Source organism: Rhineura floridana, chromosome 5 (assembly GCF_030035675.1).
Source record: "Rhineura floridana isolate rRhiFlo1 chromosome 5, rRhiFlo1.hap2, whole genome shotgun sequence".
Classification (NCBI taxonomy): Eukaryota; Metazoa; Chordata; class Lepidosauria; order Squamata; family Rhineuridae; genus Rhineura; species Rhineura floridana.
The window spans coordinates 118,013,287-118,034,471 of NC_084484.1; the positions used below are offsets into that span (position 1 = coordinate 118,013,287).

At 39.8% G+C, this 21,185-nt stretch overlaps 1 protein-coding gene across 4 annotated transcripts in view; it reads right to left on the minus strand.

Annotated features, from left to right (window-relative positions):
• The window catches only part of ROBO1 (roundabout guidance receptor 1), a 1,232,929-nt gene that overhangs the window by 1,128,388 nt on the left and 83,356 nt on the right, over nt 1-21,185 (minus strand). For 2 of the 4 annotated variants that reach the window (XM_061627952.1, XM_061627945.1), the window contains exon 1: nt 1,711-1,847. The exons of 1 other annotated variant lie outside the window; for it this stretch is intronic. The gene's annotated coding sequence lies outside the window, so the exon portion shown is untranslated. Of the gene's footprint in view, nt 1-1,710; nt 1,848-21,185 lie in introns of those variants that run through there. One more of the 4 variants, XM_061627951.1, reaches the window with a different exon arrangement.

The window sequence follows — 21,185 nt, forward strand, 5'->3', positions numbered from 1 at the left end:
GCCACACAGCAGCCTTCTGCTTCCAAACGAGATTCCAAACTGCTCTATCAGCCGCAATGCAAACTGCAGCCAGAAACGCCCATCGCGGCCGCTCCTCCCACCCAACAGCCATGCGTGTCAATCACGCATGCGTGCCTGAGGGGGAGGTCCAAAAGCCGGAGATCAGCCTCTTCACACCAAATATGGCCAGAGGCCGGAGACAGCCCACTTTTGCCAGAGACTCTGGCAGAAAACCGGAGACCTGGCAACCCTACTGTGAACATTATCATTATTTTCCAGTGTTTCCCCCACCTTTTTATTCTACAGCAGGCACATGTAGTCTCCCACCCATATTTCAAACAAAGATATCAATGGCCATCTCCACACCAGACCTTCCAGGCCAGAAGTGTAGTTAGTGAAAGGTGCTGAGAGTTGCTAGGAGATGCCCTGTTCCCCTCACAGTGCTGCAATCACAAGAAGGGGGGCTGACTATTAAACCACTCTGGCCACTGGAGTTCTGTCAGGGGAATAGGAGTCTACTCTCAGCACCCTTCACAAACTACACTTCCCAGAATTCTTTGGGGGAAGCCATGACTGTCTAAAGTGAAATAAAGGTCTGGCCTGGGTGTGCCCCCTGATAACAAAGTAGCTGTGAGTCTAGCTTTTAGAATACTGACAGTTAGTTCTTACTGAGCATGCCTGGACTTTTCACTGACCTCAGTGCTAAATTTCTTAAATTAATTAAAAATCAGCTGGGAATTTTTTTTATCTTTTAAACTGCAGAAGATGAAGATCAGAGTATGGAGCAAGGTCAGTAATAGGATTACCGGTACTCTGTGAACATGACTGATTTTTAATTAAGTTCAACAAATGATGAGAACACTAACAGAAAAAAGTCCAATGGGATCTGGTTTTTCTCTCTTTTCACACTTTGAACTCTCAATTCTCACTGTTTTATGTATTTCCATGAAAATTTAGAGGGCTGTTAAGCAAGCATTTCTGAATTCAGGACTATAAGTTTTGTAAGGTTTTGTTTTGAAATGAGCTTATGGGAAACATCAGAATGGTATAGGGGGTATTTTCAATTTAACATTGCAGAATGTAAAAAATCCATGATGGCTATAGCATACAGCCACTCTTGTGTCTGTATAATAAATTGTGGTAAAAATAAAATACAGAAAAGGCCAAGGAAATTGTTTATTTAATTCATTTTCATTGAAAATGTTTAAAAATGAAAATGCAACATTTATCCTATATTGTTGTATTTTGTATATAGTAGTAGTAGTAATTTATTATGGTCAAAGACCAGTCCATACAGAATTGTACAACAAGCGTGAAATATTGAAAAAGCCTTGAAAAAGCTTTGGAAATACAGAGCACAGCTGGAGCACTGATGAGAGAGAGATAAGTAAACCTGGTACAGCATGTAATCTAAGCAGTAAGTGCAAATACGGATGATAAACTTCCTTAGCATGCAAGGGCTGGGTACATTTGTATTTGTTTAAATTGAGCTCTGAACAGAAAGATTATCCTTAATTTGGCAATTAACTTTTTGCTGTGCAAAGAAATGGTGCTAACAAGCAATGCACAGAGAGGTCTGGGAATCACACCAACCTTTCAGAGTATTCCCTTGAAGGGGAAGAGAAACAGGAGAGAGCACACAAAGGGGATTGCTCCCTTTATTGAGAATACCCCCCAAGGGAACAGAAAAATCAAACAAAAATTACTCACTTCTTTACTCCCATAGTGGTAAACAAGGAAGTTGATTATGAGCCTTTACATACTCTAAACATTCCCCTCGATTGGTCCCTGGACCTCAAGGGAAATATCCAAGCCCTTGGTGAGGAGTATACTTCCTTAAATCTTGCAACAGAGATAGCAGTTGCAGAGAATCCAACACTTGCAGGGTTAACTCAATCAGCAAAATTGGTAAATACTCAGATAAATGAGCTGATGCTGAAACAACTCTCGGAGCTGGCTATTAGTGAAGTTAAAGCAAAAAAGAAAGAGACTTCTGAGCAGCATGAAGAATTAAATGGGAATAGTTTACCAATTGAAGGATGGCTCTATATACTGACAAGGGACATTGAACATGTCAAATCCTTCTTCGTAGAATGTAATTGTCTATTAACTATTTTGGTGGAAATGCATAAAAAAGATAAGAACCCTCCAACAAAGCCAAATAAAGCTAGTGTTTTAATAAACAAACCTTCCAAACAAAAAACCAGGGTATGTAAGAGTGGGAGCAAGAAGAAGGGAACCAATAACAAAATTAAGACCAAGAACCTTTAAAATGCAAAGGCCACAACATACAAGAAAATGGACTTTGAGAAACTCTTTATTAGAAAAAAGTCCCAAGGAGAAAGGAGAGCATGAAACCATAACAAAGCCTAAGAATAAAGTAAATAGTTATGACAAGATCAAATCCCATCCTGAAATTATATCTGATCTTTCCCTCCAACCCTCCTCATTTATAACAGGTCAGGGCCTAGGCTCTGCTTTACAAGATCCATGGACAGATGTGCTGATGAGCAGGAAAAAAATCAGAAGACAATTGCAATAGCAAATGATATCAAATGGAAATTAGTATTGAACCGTCAAAACCTGGTTTTAGCTAACTATCCTAAACCCAGAGGGATTCTGACACATGCAAACTGCACCTTCTGAAAATTCTGGAAGAAATTATCCTGGGTTTGTTTACCAGAACTGACATCAGCCATTATTATTTATTATTATTATTTATTAAATTTATATACCGCCCGACTAGCGATAGCTCTCTGGGCGGTGAACATAAAATAGTATAAAAATACAATGAATAACAAAATAATATTAAAATACAATCAACAATACAATAAACATTATTAAAATTAGATCAATGTAACTTAAAATGCTTCAGAGAATAGGAAGGTTTTGACCTGGCGCCGGAAGGAAAGCAGAGTCGGCGCCAGGCGTACTTCCTCAGGGAGACTGTTCCATAGTTCGGGGGCCACCACTGAGAAGGCCCTAGATCTTGTCATCACCCTCCGGGCCTCCCTGTGAGTTGGAACCCGGAGGAGGGCCTTCGTAGCAGAACGTAGTGCACGGGCCGGTTCATATCGGAAGAGGCGTTCCGCAAGGTATCGTGGTCCCGCACCGTATAAGGCTTTATAGGTTAATACCAACACTTTGAATCTAGCCCGGAAACATATTGGCAACCAGTGCAAGCTGGCCAGAACAGGTGTTATATGCTTGGACCGCTTGGTCCTTGTCAGCAATCTGGCCGCCGCATTTTGCACTAGTTGTAGCTTCCGAACTGTCTTCAAAGGTAGCCCTACGTAAAGCGCATTACAGTAATCCAAACGTGAGGTTACCAGAGCATGTACCACTGATGTAAGGTCCTCTTTACTCAAATAGGGACGTAGCTGGGCTACCAACCGAAGTTGGTAAAACGCATTCCTAACCACCGAGGCTACTTGAGCCTCAAGTGAGAGGGAAGAGTCTAAAAAGACTCCCAGACTACGAACCCGGTCCTTTAGGGGGAGTGTAACCCCGTCCAGGACAGGGTATATATCCACCATCCGATCAGAGAACCCGTCCACCAACAGCATCTCAGTCTTGTCTGGATTGAGCTTCAGTTTGTTAACTGTGGACTATTTATATTACAGTTGTATTAACACATGCACTGTGGTCTCCTTTGGCTTGAGGAGTTCGGCTAGAGCAGTGTTTGATTGCAGAGACGCCTTTTTAAAGAACAACAACATCTTAATCTCAAGATTCTTTGAGAATATGGCTCCCCCTTTGGCTCTAGCAGCATGCCAAGATCAAAATGCTCTTTAGAAGAGTTGACTAAGTGCCCCAAAAATCTAATTGAACTTGATACTGCTCCGGAGCCCCACACTAATCATAAAGACCCAGATATATATGAATGCGAGGGTCCTCCAAGTCTCTCACTACAAGCACAAAAGCAATCTCCTGGTACAAACAAACAAAGAATTTTTTTGACAACGAAGAAAAAATATTATTAGACTCCTTACCTTTACAAGCACAAAGTGAAATTATAAAAAGACTTGAGCACCTTAAGACTCATGTAGTAAACATCCAGATCAAGCGAAAAGGACCCACAACTACCAAGAGTGACTATGTCAATCTAGTGACTCCTGATCCAGTTCAGCTCGACAGTAAGCCAAAGAGTGTGGAAGGCACAGATCAACTGGCATACATCCAACCAGAGCAAAATGGATCTATAACTAATATGGGGGACTGTGTGGATCTAGAGACTTTAGCTCACACTCAGGTGTGAAACAGTCCAGAGAGAAGAGAATACAGGACAACTCTTATCTGTGGCACAGAACTGTCTCCCAACTCTCTAGGCTGTTGCAGAATTAACCCCTTAATAACTAATGCTGATCCAAGATCCCCTAAGAAGGATCAAGCTCATAATACACCCACTGAAAATTTTGTGTCATCTAATCCCAATTACTGGCTGAATATGAGATATCTAGAAGAAGAGGAAACTGGATCCTCAGAGGATATCTGTTTCTGTAGATCTCCCAACAATTATCCCAAGACTGGTTACCTCAAATGTCAGTAGACTAAGTCCAACAATGGAGGCAATTATATGTTTAGAGGAAGAGCCAGACGATTCAAGTAAGTGCATACAAAAAAAATATAAGCAAATAGGACAGATGGACACTCCTTCAGCTAATTTGATTCAACAAGGTCTATCCCATAAGGAATATGCAAATGTGGTCCAGTCATCCCTCCGCATGAAGAAGCTGACTACCCCTTTGACCTCTATTTTGTATATATTTCAGTACTTATTCACTCTCAATTCATAACATTTTGGCAAAGTCTTTTGCAAGGTTGTTTGTTCCAATTGCAAAGATGAGCTTCAATTTCTTTTCAGTTATTGGCTTGATTGTAAAAGAACAAAACAAAAAAACATCATGTTTAGTTTGATTTTTTCCTCTCAGTTATTGGCTTGATCCTTATAAACAAAACAAAAAACACCCTGTATATTTCATATGTTAAGGAGAATTTTGGGAAATTGATGATGATGAACTCTGTGGAGCCTATTTTAAACTTACCAAACTAAAAATAAGAATGTGTGTATCATTTTTGCCTAATAATTTTGCTTCCTTGATCAGTAATTCCCTAGTGCATCAACCAATGAGTTTCCTGCAGTTAAGTGCAATGACTGCAAATGGTGAGGAATACTGGCAGCTCATTTTTACTGGGATTTCAGCTGGAAAAGCATATGCATACTCCTTAGAGTGTAATGAACATTAGTGAGCTCTAACCTGGATTTACGCATTAGGAAGCATAACCAACTTTTCTCTTTCTGAAAGCAAATTACACTCTGTTCCTTTGATATAATGTCTTTATCTCTCTCACATGTAGCTAAAGATAAGCTTTGACCCCAAAAATATTTTTAGATGTGGGGTTAGGAAGTTGTGATTGCATAGCATGCCATGGCAGAGATATATTTATAGCCTATCGTCCTTTTTCTGTATTTTGTTTGAACTGTGATAAGGGCATATTTTATTAGGTGGGTTTTTTTTAAAAAAAGGACTGGATCATGGGTTGATGACCTGGATGGTGGGAAGAAATGTTTTATCTTTAATGTACAAATACTGTAAATGTACAAATTAAGTGAAACATGCTTAGAAAAGTCAATAATTAATTCAACTTCTGCCGTTAAAGTTTGTAATCACCCAGTTCAGAAGTTTGTGCAACTTGTAATGTCCAGCTATAGTCTGAATTGATCACCATTTCCCTGCAAACATGTACTTCAGCTCAGAATGCAACATGATCTTCTAAGCATGGGGTGGTCAGTATCCAGAGCCAGCTGCTTTGTAAGTATAGGTACATGTAAAATGTTAAAACTCTTTACTCTTGTAAACTGCTATAAAACCACATGAACTTATCTACAAAATAATTCCCTTGTAGGTACATATGCACAAGTTCTTTAATGTTAAACCCTTACTCTCAATGAAACTCTTACTGATTGTTGTGAACTAGGTGCTTGGACAGGTTCGTGCAACCACTTCTGTGCTGGATGCTTACCCTTCTTGGCTAATAAAAGCTAGCAGGGATGGAATAGCTGGCTGCGCCAGGGAAGTGATGAATGCCTCTCTGCGAGAGGGGGTGGTCCCTGGCTGCCTGAAAGAGGCAGTAGTGAGACCACTCCTGAAGTGACCCTCCCTGGATCCAGAAAATCATAATAACTATAGGCCGGTAGCAAATGTTCCATTCCTGGGCAAGGTCCTTGAAGGAGTGGTTGTGGGCCAGCTCCAGACCCTCTTGGATGAGACCGATTATCTGGATCCATTTCAGTCGGGTTTCAGGCCTGGTTTTGGCACAGAAACAGCCTTGGTCATCCTATATGATGACCTTTGTTGGGAGAGAGACAAGGGGAGTGTGACTCTGTTGATTCTCCTTGATCTCTCAGTGGCTTTCGATACCATCAACCATGGTATCCTTCTGGGGAGACTGGCTGAGTTGGGAGTGGGAGGTACTGCATTGAGGTGGTTCCGCTCCTACTTGGCAGGTCGTCTCCAGAAGGTGGTGCTTGGGGAACATTGCTCGGCACCCTGGACTCTCCAGTTTGGGGTTCCGCAGGGGTCAGTTCTGTCCCCCATGCTGTTCAACATCTACATGAAACCATTGGGTGAGGTCATTGGAGATTTGGAGTGTGTTGCCATCAGTATGCTGATGACACGCAGCTCTGTTTCTCCTTTTCATCTTCTTCAGGTGAGGCTGTCAATGTGCTGAACCGGTGCCTGGCTGCGACAATGGACTGGATGAGGGATAATAAACTGAGGCTCAATCCAGACAAGACTGAGATGCTGCTAGTGGGTGGTTCTTCTGACCAGATGGTTGATGTCCAACCTATCCTGGATGGGGTTGCACTTCCCCTGAAGGAGCAGGTTCATAGCTGGGAGGTTCTCCTAGAACCATCTCTGTCACTTGAGGCTCAGGTAGCCTCGGTGGCACAGAGTGTCTTCTATCGACTTCGGTTGGTAGCCCAACTACGTCCCTATCTGGACAGGGATAACCTGGCTTCAGTTGTCCATGCTCTGGTAACCTCCAGATTAGATTACTGCAATGCACTCTACATGGGGCTGCCTTTGAAGACGGTTCAGAAAATGTAGCTTGTGCAAAATGCAGCAGCCAGATTGGTAAGAGGGACCATATAAAATAGATTCTGGCCCGCTTGCATTGGCTGCCTGTATGTTACTGAGCTCGATTCAAGGTGCTGGTTTTGACCTATAAAGCCTTACACGGCTTGGGACCAGAATACCTGACGAAATGCCTCTCCCGATACGAACCCACCCGTACACTGCATTCAAGATCAAAGGCCCTCCTCCGGGTGCCTCCTCTGAGGGAAGCTGGGAGTCTGGCAACAAGGGAGGGGACCTTCTCAGTGGTGGCCCCAAAATTATGGAATGATTTGTCTGATGAGGTGCGCCTGGCGCCAACACTGTTATCTTCTCGGCGCCAGGTCAAGGCTTTCCTCTTCTCAGGCATTTTAGCATGTGTTTTAAATTGTTTTAAATTTTTAAATTGTGTTTTAAATTGTTCTTAAAAGATGTGTTTTTAAATTTGTATATTTGTTTTAATGTTTTTAGTTACTGTAAACCACCCAGAGAGCTTCAGCTATGGGGTGGTATAGAAGTAGAATAAATAAACAAACAAACAAACAAACAAACAAATAAATAAACTATGTGGTTAGAGTATCAAACCAAGCAGCCTTTTGCTTGAACATCTTCTCTATTGGGATCAATTATTTTAATGTGTTGTGTGTGCTCTTTGGCCCTCTAATCAGTTTCAAACCAAGCCAACTTCAAGCCATTGACTATGAAGCTGGCTTGTTAAACCAGAGGTTGTTTTAAATCATGACATGACATGACAAGCTTAGCGGCATGTGAAATTAAACATTAGCAAAGTTTTTCTGATGGCCTCATAGTAGGAAATGAGGAAAATGGGAAGGCTGAGACTGAGGCTTTGCTCAAGCTCCTTCCTGCTCATACATATAGTGCTAAAGCATGGTTTTAGCTAGACATATGAAACAGCTCTGTGCCATTGGGCCTGTAATGCTCAATGGGGGGAGGTTTCCTAGAAATATAATTTAGATTTTCCATTGCCTACCGTTGCTGTTCTATTAATGATTCGATATGAGACATCTTTGCTAGAAAGTCCAGCTGGCTCTAATACCTCACGTCTGTGTGCCTGCAGTTTATAAAGATAAAAGGCAGGCTAAACAAAGGCGGTTCCAACTAAATATCTAAAATGCCTGGGAAATAGGAAGGCTGTAACCTGGTGCTGAAAAGACTGAATGTCAATAGTAGATTTGTCTCCTTGGGGAAGGCACTCTAAACCTGGGTGCCACTACAGAAAAGTCCCTGTCCTCTGTGATTACATATTTATTTTCATATTATAGGAAATATAATTAGATAATATAGATTTTAAAGGAAGAAAACTAAGGAATGTTTCACATAATTGTTCCACTATGTGGGCCCTGCTTTAAATTGCTCTATGTGACAAGCTGTGTCACATGGAGGCTCACGACATGTATTGGGAGATTTTCTTCATGCTATTCCAAGCATTTCAACCATAACTACTCAGTGTTGATTAACTTTGATTTTCTTATTTAATTAATGAAATAAGATATAACCAAATCCAAAAAAAGAGAAACATTCAATGTCCTTTGTATGCACTTGGACAATAATTCACAAATTGCAAACAAATATTCATAAATTAAAGCATTCAATTATCAGTGAGAGTTCAAAAGTATGCCTTTATCTTTGCACATAGGAATTTGGAGGTCTTTTGGAGGAACAAATTTACCATCCAAATTTTCCGTGTGGTACAAAGAGGTGGTTAAGAATTCCAGATATAGGCATATTATGCTGGGATCATGCAGATGATGTATTCAGTTTTACATGAAAAATGATCTTGCAAATAGGAAAAAAGAAAGTCTTTTTACTTGGTCTAAGATTATGCAATCTAAGTTTATAAATCAGTTTCACTACTACAGCTAGTGTCCATACTTGGTCATAACATCTTTCTTGATTTGCACATTCTAAATATTTCCAGTATCTTGCTATTAGAATTATTGTAGCTATCAGTATCTTACCATAATCATTGAGACTGTCCCAAATTCCCCTCAAAACCAAGGCTGGCATTGGACATAAGGTTTGCTTCATATCTGTTTCTGAAAACAATGTTTTCCAAAATTATGCTCATTGTTGATTACCATGATAAGCTTGAAATGGCCTGAATGGCCTCTTTCTTATGAATGCACAAGACTGAGGGTTCTGCGTACTCCCCTTTGTCCACAAACTATCCAAATTACTGATATGGCAAATGTGGTCACCTAAGTTTCCAGAATCTCTGCCAGCAGTTAGTCTGGGATAGGCAGACCAATGGTTGGAGATCCCACCAAAGACTATACTTTGATCTAGGGATATCTCATGAACTTACAAGATCTGAACAGGCTGGTTCATGACAGATGCTCTTGGAGGTCGCTGATTCATAGGGTCGCCATAAGTCGCAGTTGACTTGGAGGCACATAACAGCAACAGGGATATCTCAGAAAAATTAATTAGGAGCTCAACAGTGGAAGACCTTATAATGTTCTATTTAACTTATAAAACCTACATGTGGCCATAGCCAAGGAATCAGGGGATGTACAGCAAACAAGATATACTTTACAACAGTACAAGTCATACATCACATTAGAGTCTTCAATATAACATGTAATGGACTCAGCTCACTCTTGTGGACCAACAATATGCAGAATAGCATCCTTCTATTCTTCTGATCAGGCTAAAGCCCTGGTAAAAATCTACTGAACTGATTGCCTTATATAGCCCTTTTTTATCACATGCTCCCATCTGTGAATCTCACAGTATATGCTAAGTATGTACTTTGACTCTGTATAATGTACTCTGATTCTGTGTCTGTAAGTGACTATGAATGCTGCATATGGATGCTACTACAGAAAGTAAGACCAGCTGTCAGAGTACTTGGCTGATTTTGTGGTTCCTATCTGTGTTTATAATCTCCTTTTTTGGGAGTATTCAAGGCTATGGCCTTGATTCACAGCTGTGACCTACTTTATTTTATCAAACCATCATCCTGAAGGCCATCTCATCTTCAGGTGGGACTAGTTAACTATGAAAAGAAGCCCTTTTAAGGAACGGCTTGTGTTCTACTATGCTGGAACATAATACCTTTATTCTATACATAACACTAGAGAGTTCGTGAAGGCCAAAACATGGAAACAGTGAGGGCGGGTTATAAAGATTGTAAGTAAATAAATAAATAAAAATATTGGCCACATTGCAGCTATTTTGGGTGCCCTATGAATGGGACTGATGCATTCACTGAATTAGGTCCAAACAATAATGTGCAATTTCCAAAGTTAGAATAAACATCTATGTAGAATAGCATCGATCCAAGATTTTCATCATCACCAAGTGGAACAGTTTATTTATGAAGTTCCTTCCAGTCCTTTCATACATATACAATAATTACTGTCCCAAAGAAAGATCTTTGCTGTGGTCAGTATATCTTAAATAAGGATTTATCTGTTCAGAACACACATATTCTTTTTATGCTGATTTTATATCCACATTTGTCAAACCATTATTTACTTTTATCCCTCAAACAGGGATTGGGACTGTGGGCGTTGGCAGTTGTTGATATGAGCTTTGTTGATATGTTTGCTCTATAAATTGTCTGAGTTTATGTATATCTCAGTGTAACATTTTATTCCATTCCACATTTTGCTATTCATTGTATGAGTAGATATATAGCATCATTTGGTTGAAATTTGTAGCAGCATTATATAAGAGCACTTTTATGATGCAGCATCACAAACAGAAATAATTTTATCTCTTAAATCTTGTTTATTTCCATGAAAAGAAAACTCACAAAACCTTAAAGAACATAAATATTATTTGGCAGCTGTATTATACATTCTTCATACACATGCAAATATACATACACACACATATGCATAAAGTTTCAAAACAAGGAAATTAGTTGTGAGTGAAATTAGTGAGCTCTGTCTGATCGCTTAGGGACAGGCTGTCCTGCCCAAACCCACTGAAGTCAGACACAAATGTGGAAGTGTGCTTTTCTTTAGTATTTAATAGAAAGTTTCAGATCAGAGCGCTTCATGAATCAGCTTACAGGTTACACAAAATTCAGCATCGTTACTAGGAGTAAGTAGACATGACTATAGTGCAGAACTGTCACTGTGCAGGGCACAGTGCAGGGCCCTATATGAGCCTGCCCGGGCCCTGAGATCCTCAGGAGAGGCCCTTCTCTCAATACCTACGTCCTCCCAAGCACGACTAGTGGGGATGTGAGATAGGGCCTTTTCGGTGGCTCCCCCGAGGCTTTGGAACTCCCTTCCTAGGGAAGCAAGAATGGCCCCCTCCTTGCAGTCCTTCCGTCGGCAAGCAAAGACTTTTTTATTTCAACAAGCCTTTGGAACTGAAAGCTGTTAAGGACAGGACTTGAAGGGTGCTGCATTGCTGTTGCCTAACTGTATTATTTTAAACTGAGTTTGAATTATTTTAACTGTATGTATGAATGGTTTTAATACTGTAAATTGTTTAATTTGATTTTAATCTAGACTTTTGTATGTTTTTAATTATATGTGTGCTTTTATCTGGAAGCCGCCGTGAGTTCCAGTTTTGGAAAAAGGGCGGGGTAAAAATAATGATAATAAAATAAATAAATGAGAGCTTTCAGAACCCAGCGTGCCTGTAGGCTCAACACTGGAACCATCATCCCATTCAAAGTCCTCCTCCTCACTGCTCCACCCCCTTTCTGCAGGGCTCATGACACAGGCAAGGTTGGGACTGTGGGCACCAGCAGTTGTGTTTGGGCACAGAAATAAGCAATCATTCAATAGCAAATCCTGATACAAAGGGTAACAATTTGGATAAAGGTGTAGTTTAAATAATTAGGGGGGGGTGTCTACACATACACGTGTACATACATCCTTCTGACAGTAGATCCCCATGCAGTTTACACTAGCAGCAAATAAACACACAGTAAATAGAAGATTGGACCAAGATGAAGGAGGTGTGAAAATTGGAGGGAGCAATATCAATAATTTAAGATATGCAGACGATACCATACTACTAGCAGAAACTGTTGACGTGTGTGCGTTGTTGCGTGAAACAGCATACACGTCAACAAGGGTTATGGGCCCAGGAATGGCAAATCCTGCATCCTCGGCTTCCAGCTGCCATAATTCTTTTCCGTCAATGGTGAAGCTGATGGAAGCTGTCAGAAGCAAGGCAGAGCAAAGTGCCGAACCGGAGGAGGGGGGGTTCCTTCAATAACATCAAATAAATCCTCCTTTATTAGGAAAACATGCATTCTCAGCTTCCAGCTGGCGTAATTCTTTTCATTAAGTCTCTCCATCGGTAAGCCACCACCAGACATGTTTACAGCCATGTTCCGCTCACCTTTGTCTGGTACAAATCAATCAAGCTGCCCTCTGGAACTCCGACTGCCGTTCAGTCCATCCACTTACTCCCGTGCAACACGCGCTGGATCTGGGCCCATAACCCTGTTGGTGTGTGTGCAGTGTTGTGTGAAGAGCACAGTTGCACTTTAGAGTAAGTTGAGCAAGAAATCTTCACAGAGGCAATAATTCATGTTAAGAGTCTTTACTTAAGACATTAAGGCTTGTAGCATACATTCCCCCCCTCTAGGTAGAACTGCTCACTTCGAAAGCAAAAGTCAGAGAGAACAGTAACTGAACACTGTTGAAACTTTTCCCAGCTGATATCTCCCTAGTTACCATGACAACGTGTCTGGCCTTGGCTGTCCGTTTCCCAGGCTACCACAGACAGTTACAACTGATAACACAGCTTCTTCTCAAGACTTCTCTGAAGAAATGAATGAAGATTCTAGAGATAAAGTTATCAATGGCATGGATAATCTTCTGGACTGGAATGATGTGATGGAGCCCAATATAGAGAAAATCTATGGAATTAACTGCAGCCATGTGACAATGGAAAAACTTTTAAGAGATGACCCAGTGTATTTTGAAAAAAAGAACAGAACAGAGATATGATTTTACAGCAGTATTTCAGCAACCTATTCAGAATGGATGGCAAGAAAATATTTGGGATAGAGGTAATCCCCATCAGACTCTTACTATATGACTATGGCTTTGACAGCAAGATTATTATGGAATACTGATAATGGAAGATTGGATATTGAAATTACTGGACTTAACAAGACTACTGAAGATGGAAGATGGAAAATGGAACTAATAGAGATAATAGAACAATGGCTACTGAAATTATTGAACCTAACAGATTCTGATGTGATGGATTAATTGAAATGTTTATTTTGACTATGGTTATGACAATAAGATTATCATAATTAGTAATGAGATGGATTAATCGATATGCTTATCTGGAAAAAAAAATTGATAGATATATTTCTTAAAGAATTGAAACCTCTCTTTGACTTTTTGTGGAAAGAATAAAGTAATGTTTATGAGATTTGATGATTAAGTAAGATAACTACTGGAGGAAAGTGATTTTATAATATGACTTAAGAGACAGGATTGTTATATATTATAGACTTATAACTGATTTGATCTTTGACAAATGGGAAGTCAATATTTTACTCTTTATTTTTTATTTTTGTTTTTTTTTTTCTTTTTTTCTTTTTGTTTAACTATTTTTGATTTTGTTTTTTGTCTTTGAATGTTTTATGATTTTGTCTTGTATGTTTTATGAAAATCTGAATAAAAATTATTGAAAAAAAAAAAAAAAAGACTTCTCAGTCTTTCAGACTTGATGAAAAAAAACAACTTGAGACAGTACTGCCTAATGGGTCAACAGAAACCAGTAATGATTTGAAACAAATGCTGATGAAAGTTAAAGAGGAAAGCACAAAAGCAGGACTACAGCTGAACGTCAAAAAGACTAAAGTAATGACAACAAATGATTTATGTAACTTTAAAGTTGACAATGAGGACATTGACCTTGTCAAGGATTATCAATACCTTGGCACAGTCATTAACCAAAAGGGAGACGATAGGGATGCCTCCAGCATTGTCAGGGATGCCGCTCAACAAGATCAGCCTCAGAAGACCTTCTCTCGATCCCATCGGTAAGAACAGCGAGACTGGTGAGGACTAGAGAGAGGGCTTTCTCAATAGTGGCCCCCACCCTATGGAACTCTCTCCCAAATGACCTCTGTCATGCCCCTTCTGAGATGACCTTCCGCCGGACTTTGAAGACCTGGCTCTTCAGGAAAGCTTTTAAGATGGGTTAGGCTTTTATTGTTATGTTTTAAATTTTTAATGCTTAATGTACTGTTTTTACCTTGTACGTCGCCCAGAGTGGCTGGTCAACCTAATAGAAGACTAATAGAAGCTGTTGGAGGTCGCTGATTCATAGGGTTGCCATTAGTCGTATTCGACTTGAATGCACATAACAACAACAACAAATAGAAGAGTAAAAATAAGGCAAAGACAATTGAAAAATGTCCTGTGCTCGAACTGCTGATCTTCAAAGGTTCTGCAGTGACTACATGGGAAAATAAGCCTTTTCTACCACTATTTCATTCCCAACATTGGAGCACTTCCTCTTGGATACGAGGCAGAAACAAGAACTGGTTAAGAAGTAGGCACAAATATAACAGCATAGAGTGCTGAGTATAATCTAATTTCAATAGTCTTATTTTCAATTTGCACATTTGCAGCTCGAAAATAGTATCTTTTTGTTTCTCTCAGTGCTGCTTCCTTTCAAGTCAGTTTTCCTCCTCCTAATTTTCCTTCATGGTCTTTAGCCTAATTTGTTGATACTACTTTTTAAACTGATTGGCTGTGGTGACCCATGTGATTTTGTTTAAGACCATCTATGTCATTAGCTTGGTTTGCATATCACCCTAAGCCAAACTGTGACTTAGCATGAAATCCATGGATTTCTTGGGATGAGATCACAAGTGTTTCCTCCCCTCCTAGTAGTTTTGTTCTGCACCACACTGAGCTAAACTATGGCTTGGGTTAGCATGATATCCATCTAGGGATGTAACTGGACTATGCATAATAGTCCTCTTGAATACAGTGATATTAAAATCAATGAAAGATATGCATTGCTTTTATGGGTACGAATGATCAGTCTTGCAGATTTTTAAACAATACGTCTCAAAATGTGTTTAAATATTAATAAATTGATTGCAACATAACAGCTGAACGCCTGCCCTTTCTCCCAACTTTATCATTATTTTACAATATTATTCTCCCAACTTTAATACAGGCATATCATTCCTACTGAAATCGAGATGCACGAGTCCTTACTATGCATTTTAATTAATATGTAAAAACAAAGGAAATGCAACTTCCTCAGACTTCCTGTCAACACATATCATTGCTGTATGTATAAAAGCAACACTACCATTATAAATCACTTACACTCCATTTCTTGTCCAAGATATGAATACTCAGGCTTGCAGTTTAGCATTCTTCAGACTAACCACAATCTGTAAACCAAGAACAATCCTTGGTTACAGATTGTGGTTAATCTTGAGAGAGCTAAATCACAAACCTGGCTATGGATTACATGCTAAGCCAAGCTCAGAGCAGCAGAGTTGAAAAATGATCAGAGAGGAACAAAGCAGCCACAATATTTTGAAAGGAAATATTAATAAATGAAATGAAATATCATTAAAATTATTGTTCTTAATATTTACATTTTAGTGGCACCAAATCTGAATTGGATGGAATTATAGCATATCCCTAAGTGGAAGTAAGCTTCATTGAAAATAATAGGACTTAAGTTAGTAACCATGTGTAGCATTGCACTGTAAGTCATAAACACTGCAATCCAAGACATGTCTACTCAGAAGGAAACCCTACCGAAGTCATTGAAACAAAGGCTGTGGGTACACTAGTCACTTGAAAAGCAGTGAGAATGGTTTTTCTGACTGCATTTTGAAGCAACTCTGCCCTCAGCTAGACATACCTCCTTCCACACTGCTGACCTCAGATCTTTTAGGACCGCCTACAGCAAAGTGTTGGGCCAGTCACTGTCTCTGCCTGAGCCTACAGCAAAGCATTTCCATTGATCACACCTGGAAGGGCCACAAATTGATATACCAATCAGTTGAGAATCTGTCTGAAGCTGAATTTAAAAAAACCCCACACTCGAGCTGATCCAACCAGGTTTTAAAAATCGTTTGAGTTTGACTAGCGTTGTGTGCCCTCGTTTTCAGAAAATAGAGGTGAAGACACAGTGGAACTGGTACAACAGTAAGTGTGTCTCTACCCTAATTCCCAAGTAAGGATCTTTAGAACTGCAGCCTAAGATGGTTTTAAAAGTGTGATTCAGGTCAGGATTTTTGTTCAACTGTCTCTACCTTCCAAGACTATGACACAATCCGGTAAGTCCATACATGCAACAGGCCTCATTTCCTTGTTTGAAAACCTCTTTCCACATAGTGTATCAAAAGCTGCATCACCTCCCTCCATCTTGTGCATTTTGGTTTTGATAAATTATACTGTTTTGCTGCTATTTGAATTATGGTTTTGTAGTTCTTTTATTAGCCTTAGTATGAGTTATTAATGGATTATTTAATCTTTGTGCATACTTATTAATGTGCAATGTTTGGACTATTAATAATTGTATGACTATTTAAATTTTGTTATGTTTTGTAATTGTTAGTGAATTATATTGAAATGTTTTATTTTATTATGTAAACTTTTCTGATGTTGTTATGAGTCTCTTTTAGCACAGGAAAGCTGAATACAAATAAACTGATTGTGGTGATGCTAATCAGACCATTAACCTATCAAACCAACTGGATTTCCAGGGGTTCTAGAAGAGGTCATTCCCAACCCAATTAGCAAGATATTTTAACTGGACGTACATGCTAGTGATTGAACTTTGTACCTTATTCATGGAAAGTACATGATTTGCCACTGAACTACATGTTGGACTTATTCCAATATCCAAAGTTTATATAGTTGTTGCTAGAAATCAGTGTGGCAGTATGGGATCACTGAAAACTAAATGCGGGTTCAGATATTTTCAGTGAGTGAAAAACTACAAAGTACATAGATGGGTTTTATTTGCGCAAAATAATAGTTTGGTTAAAAATTAATTGTTGCATTATTGTTAGGTTTATTGGCAAAGCCTAGGAATGATGGTGAAAGGGGACACATGCATAATGTGGGAAGTAAACTATATCATAAGTATGCATTTTCTTACATTCATCTGCTTATTTACCTTATTAAATTGATGCTTGTATCTGTGGAAATAACTTCAATTGTGGTCAAAACTATTCTGAGGACCAGAATACCAGAGGACATCACTTTAAGCTGAGCAGCTAGTGAAAAGTTCAACCTAGATATGCTATGTCTAGTAGGAGCAGAGCTTGGAAAAGTTACTTTTTTGAACTACAATGCCCATCAGCCCGATCCAGTGGCCATGCTGGCTGGGGCTGATGGGAGTTGTAGTTCAAAAAAGTAACTTTTCCAAGCTCTGAAAGTAATGTAAATAAGCACTGCTTCTCTTCCCCCCTTCAAAATTAAAATAAAACCTGTAATTTAGTTTATATGTATACTCTGTGCTATGAAATGGAGTATGAATGTGCTGACAGGAGGCAAAAAAACGCTATATTGAGAAAGAAAATATTTTGCTACACATACAACAAACAAGCAGAATAATTATCCAAAAGATATATCATTCAACCCCCAAGACTGTACAGATGTTATATGTTATAATTGATGCAATGACCCTAATTTACTATGGTTATCTGACAGTTTTCTATGAAGCAATTCTACTTCTCCTTTGAATGCAGTTCAGTAATGAGAATGGCGTTCCTTTTAAGGGGCGTATTTGCCCTCACCATAATTACAGGGAAGGCTTGTGAACATTCTAGAATCAAGAGTTAGGAGCCACGTGAGATCAATCAACCAATAGATGAAGTCGCGGAGCAGCAGATATAAGGCTGCTCCGTCCTTCCCGCGCTTGCCTTTTTCGCCTTGCGGCACGCTTGCACTTAGCTCTTTTGTTGGATGGCTTCAGCTTCCCTCGTTGGATTTCTTCGTTCCTGTGTTTCCTTCCTCCCGTTGCAGCGATGCAGCTGGGCTGTTACAGAGTCGGTGCTGGTTTGTGGCGGTTTTCCCGCCTTCCTAGCTGCATGTTCCCCTTCACTTGCTCCCTCATAGATGCCACCCCAGTGTATTAGGGAGTGTGTGTGGGTGTTTTCTTTCTCCTCATTCCCGCTTCAGCTGTGCTGCGGGTGAATAAATTCCCTGTGTAATAGCAGGCAGGCATTGCTTGCTTGGCTTTTGTTGTTGTCGTTGTTGTCTGTTTTTCTTTGCCTGTTTTGCTCCCTGCCTGCTCCGGCGTTATTTAGAGCCTGGGGTGTCGTTTCCTTCCCCTTTTATCCCCGCCCGTCAGCGGGTAGATAGCGGGCAGTTTCAAAAAACTGCGGGCAAGCGTTTCTTTTTTGTTTTGTTTTTAAAATCTTGCTGCTTGCTCTGCGATAGTTTGTGAGTTATAGTGACTCCCCCACCCCAATTTTTTTTTTTTTTTTAGGGGCCTTTTGAGCGGCATGTTTTGTGCTGGTCTGTTGGAGAGGGCCTTTTGATAGTGCTTTCCAGCACCATTCCTCCCCCCCCATTTGTTTTAAGGGCCTTTCATTGCGCCCTACTGGGGCCTTGCTGGACTGGGATTTGTCGAGGCGTTTTGCACGAGCACCCCTCACTTGTTGGTATCCTCTGTCAAGCCCCCCCATTCCATTCAGCCTGCGCTGTAATTCTCCCACCCCTTTTTGGGTGTTGTGGGAAGTTGGGTCGTTTACCATCTCCCCTTGCACCCCCTCCTGTTCCTTTTGCCGCTTTCATGGGGGAGGTGTGAGTTGCTTCAAAGGGTGGTGGGGTGTCTGTTTTGTCTTATTAATTTATTATATATCATACAATTTTATGATTATTAAATCAATTGATAATAGCATAATTTAATTTTAGGATCATTATAGATATATATTTTTTATTATTAAATAAATAGATAAATACATGAATTCATTTTAATATATTTATAGATATATATGTAAATTTAACACACACACCCGTTCCTTTTGTTTATTGCTTTTCCCCATATCAATTTATTTTATATTTAGTTCTGTTTGTACTCCTACATTCATGTTTTGGTTTTTAAAATGCTGTTCTTGATCATTTAGCTTCATAATTTTGTTGCATGTATTGTGCATGGAGAAAAAGTATAGATGCTTATGTAATATCATCTAAAGGGCAATAGATAATTTATTTTAAGGTGAGTTCATTGGAATTCCACATCTCTGACTTCTTATTTGGCTTCAAAATATGTATAAGTGTGATTCAGAGAAAGGTAATTTATGCTATGCAAGCATAGAGGAAATGCACTACAGCCAGGTGAAGTCATTGTTGTGGCTTTCGGAGAGCCAATACGTTAAGGTTAATGGAAAAATAAATAAGTAAATAAGTAAATAATTATATATATATATATATATATATATATATATATATATATATATAATAAGTTTGCTAAATCAGTATTTGTTTGCTTTTTGAGTGATTAAGTCTTAACTGTAATTTTCTTTACGGATCTCTAGTAGTTAATAAGCTTATAACAATAGTTTTTCTATAGCAGGAGTGTAGCAGGAATGTTTTAATATGTTGGTTGCTTAAGGCATTCTATTGCCTGTAGTTTTAAATGCTTTGTTTTATCCCTGAAATAGCTAAATGAAATATAAAATATGCCTATTTTAGGAATGATAGCTTATTGGTTCTTGCTTAAACTGCTCCTATAGCATTTGGTATATTTATATCATGAAGCTTTTCCAAGGCATTTTTAATTCAATTTAACTTCATTCCTATAATATGAATAGTATACTGCTTGTTTCACAAGATACAGGTACCCTCTTCAATCACATCTATTTCATGGCAGTCTTGTGCATACTAGGCGCTGCTACCTGTTCGATTCACATTCATTCATACATCAGGGTGGCAGTTCTTGTTTACATCATATGAAGAACCTTCTGTGGGAAACCTGCATAGGTTGTGTGGGCTTTTGTGTTATGGCCAGGCTGTCATCTAGATCCTGATCACTTCTACTGGGTTGTGCAAGTGCTGCTGGCTAGGTGTGACTTCAATGGCCATTCTTTCTTCAAGAACAAAGGACTTGCTCCTGTAGCTTGAACTGTAGGTAAGCTTTGATGCAGTTGGTGGTTGGTATTTTGGTGTCAATTCAGGATCTTGGGTGTGCCGAATAATGGCTGGCTGCTTTTAAGGTGCCTGGGGTTCACAATAGAATTTATTTTCTGACTATTTTCCGACAGTGCTTGCGGTATATATGTGGCCTTCTGCCCTTCTGATCCGCATGATACGTTCAATGCAGCACTTGGCTATGGTTATGTGGTAAATCCCCAGAACCTCAACGTGATTTGAGCTATGCGCCTTGTGCATGCGTTTATTCCACAAAGTACAGCTGCATTCCACCCGAATGTCACCTGATCCTATGAGGCCATCCCCCCCCCATGTATGAATGATGTACACCTTGTTGCATCCCATGCTCTACTAAGGAGGGCAGGACATTACCGTTAGGAATATATCCTGCCTCCTTTTTGCCTCTTTCTTTAATTTTCAGGCCGAATGCATTCAAGAACCCATTTTATGAAAACCAAAGGAGGCTAGTCGCATTCCACCCTGAGACCGCCTGGTCCTATGTGGCCCCTGTTATACTGTTGATGTTCCTGCCTTCGATGATTCTTAGTGCCCCCCCCTTCCAGGCCAGTTATCCTGGGCAGTGGCCTTACCAATAATTTTAAGGCGCCTTTTGCCCTGGTAAAATTAGTTTTCCGGGCAAGTCATTGTAATACTTGAGCCCTGCTGTGCTGTTGTCAGTGCATATGCTTAAGTCGGACCAGTGGGCTTGTGATTGAGTGGTGAAGCTGAGGGGCTGCCCATCGCCCTCTCTGTCCCTGGTTCGCTGAGGGACCTTTCTCTCTTTCAGGCCAGTGGGCCAGTACTATCTTTTCATGTATCAATGGCTACGCATTGATTCAGTTTTGATTATTGCTATGTTGTTCGCAAGGCCACTATGTTTAAGGATTACATTTCTTTCATACAGGAGCAGCTGCAACAGTTGCCATTGTGGGCACGTGTTCTGGAAGTATTCTGCTATTTATGCTGT